This window comes from Rousettus aegyptiacus, unplaced genomic scaffold, assembly GCF_014176215.1.
Source record: "Rousettus aegyptiacus isolate mRouAeg1 unplaced genomic scaffold, mRouAeg1.p scaffold_m13_p_6, whole genome shotgun sequence".
Taxonomy (NCBI): domain Eukaryota; kingdom Metazoa; phylum Chordata; class Mammalia; order Chiroptera; family Pteropodidae; genus Rousettus; species Rousettus aegyptiacus.
In genome coordinates, this window is record NW_023416309.1 from 85,218,973 (window position 1) to 85,222,028 (window position 3,056).

A 3,056-nucleotide genomic window follows, 5' to 3' on the forward strand; every position below is an offset into this window, starting at 1 on the left:
CACAGCAACAACCACAGACTCACATGGCACAGAGAAGACCTGGCTGCAGAGGGCCATGGTGCAGAGAAGAATGGCAAGGGCCGCCCCGGAGACCTTCATGATGCTGAGCAGGTGGAGTGTGGGCTTGAGAGTCAGGAGAGCAGAGATGAGAGTGAGCTCTTGCTGCTGGCTGTGTCCTTCTGGAGTGCGAAGTTGTCTCCTCTGATCTTTATAAGTGGACCTTACGAATGAGGAAATGGAATCCGGGGATGAGGAGGGAAATTTTTAAGCACGGTTGTATTGTCACACTGAGTGTTGCACAAGTCAGGGTCCTGCGCAACCATAAGGGCTCAGGATATCCAAGAATAGCTTTTCTGAGCTATAAGTTTCAGCCCACAACTCATGACTTGTTCTGGTTTCTTGTGAGGAAATGGTTTTCCTCTGAGAGCAGGAGGAAAGAAGAGTGTGTGTCGATCTGGGGCTGTTCTTAGCTGGTCCCTTTCAACTGATCTGTACTTGAACTGTGCAGCTCCATCTTTCCCACAGAGGTGAAACTTTTGTGCCTCCTCAGCTGCTGTCACCACATGGAGAGGGTAGATGTGATGATGCCACAGAGGGTGGCATAGCCTCCCTTGCATGCAGAAGACCATATTGAGGAATTCCCGCTAGAGGACTAGGAAACATGAGGTCATGTTACTGTCATTTGTCCATTCATCAAATAGTCGCTGAATGACGAGGGTCACTGGGTCAAACACCAGTTGAGAATCATAAAGATCCATTAGGTGTGGGTGTTAATATTTCAGGAGCCTAAAAATATTTATGCTCATGTACCTAAAGAACACATTTCTAGGAAAGAGTTCTGAAGAAACAAACCCAAATACGGAAGCATCTTCAACATAAAGACATCTGACCCCACATCATTTGTACCTCTAAAATAAGGAAACCTGAGGTTTCCTTTATCAGGGAATGATAAATTATGGTATGTCCACTGGACTTTTTATTGTTAAACCCTTAAACTGAAGTGAGTAGCATAAATATAATCATAAGATCAGTTGTAAAAAAGTAAGATGAAAAATTGTACAAATTGTACAACTATTATACAAATATAAATGTATATATGTATACACATATATGACAAATATTATAACCATATATGTATATATAAATATATAATACGTATAATGCATATAATACAAATAGTACAAATATCTACATCTATATCTACCTATATCTATCTATCTATCTATATAAATGCTAGGCATGGAAAAAATAAAAAGCATTAGAAATAAATGCCTGAAAATATCATTAGTACTTATATATGTGTGATAGATCGATGAGTGCTTAATTTTCTTGTTTTCCTCTTTTTCTCACTTTAAAAAGTGAGAATGTATCAACTTCCTAGTCAGCCCACAGATATACAAAAATATTTTGTTTTGAAGCATTTATGAATTGGTTGGAAGTAGGTTGCTAATTATTTAATTTTAATGTGAAAGAAAGTTTTGAGAAATATAGTGAAGTTTTTGTCCAATGGTCTTTGCTATAATGGAGTCTTGATATCCATTTCTCTAAACTATTTTAAAGAACCTATATGATGTTTACATTAATAATGCCACATTCAAAGCAGTTTTCTTTTCTTATTCTTTTCATTCATAATTTCAGTGGTGTGAAAGGGTTTTACTTTCTCAGTGAGATCTGTATTTTATCCTTTTCCATTCTTTATTATTTTATTGCTACATAATTAATAAGCATAAGTCACATTTTATATTGAAAAGTAGATGTAGTTCTTTTTGATGGTCTTTGTCTTCTAGATGTTCCTTGTCTAGTAGGGGCAGGTAAAGTAAATAAACAGATAACCACAGTACTTTGCAGAAAATGCAAAGATTTCTAGGAGAAAAATAAATGAAAGCTCAGAACACCAGGAGGAGGGAGCAATGATCTCTCTCAGATGGGTTGAAGAAGGCTTCCTGAAAGGATGGAACATTGGTGGGTCTTGAAAGCTACACGGGATTTGCACATACCGAGATGGGGAGGTGGTAGAGTTCCAGCTGGTGCAGAGTCATAGGTGTGAAACTGCAGTCTCAGCAGGAGTGAACAGTTCAGTGTAGCTCCAGATTGGTGGAGTAAACATGGATGAAGAAGCTAAACTGGGGACAAACCAGGAGAATTTTGAATTTCCCTAGCAGAAGTTAGAACAATGAAGGAAACAAGACATAAGCAAAGTGAGCCCACACCTTAGGAATTCTGACCTCCCTGTGTCTATAGAGGTACTTCTCTTAAACATATGAGCAGTGTTTTATCCCACCCCTATGATTGCTAATGATGGTTGTGAGGGAGGCAAAGCAAAGACGAGATCAGAGGGCATCGGCAGATTTCACTGAGGCTTTAGCAACTAGGTGTGTTCCTTTGTTACTGTCAGTTCCTTAAACGGAGTCTATCACTTGTTTCACTGGAAACTTCAGATCACAAACGGTGCCTCCTCCTCACCCACCTCCTCTGCCTGAGCTATAGTTGATACCCTAAGTTGCATTCCCTCGTTTACTTCTTGGGGGAAACCCCCTTCTGAAAGCTGGCTTCTGTGAGTTGGTGAAGGCAAGAAGAAGGAAATGAAAACTGCTGAATCAATAACTTTCTGATAGTGCATCTTATTATCTACCTCCACGATTACGACACTTATCACATGATGTTACAATGAGTGATTTCTCTCATTTTCTCTTCAAAAAATTTAGACCATGTCTTGTGGACTTTAAACCAAATTCATATCATGTCTTGCTGATGAATTTAAACCAAATCCTAACACACGATGATTATGACATGATGAGTTTTATAACAGTCTCTAGTTTTTATAATTTTATTCTTTTTAATAAAGGTGAGTCATTGAATGCAAATTCTATCTCAGTGATTATATATTTGTAAGATTTTCCATACCAATCCTAAAACCAGAAAAAAAAGCCCTTTATCATGCGTGTTTTACTTTATTGGAGAAGAACATACGTGTATGCAAAGTGTGTGCTTATTATGCACGCATTGAATGAATTATGGGAGGGAGCCTCAGGATGGTCGAATTGGTTTTGAGGGGT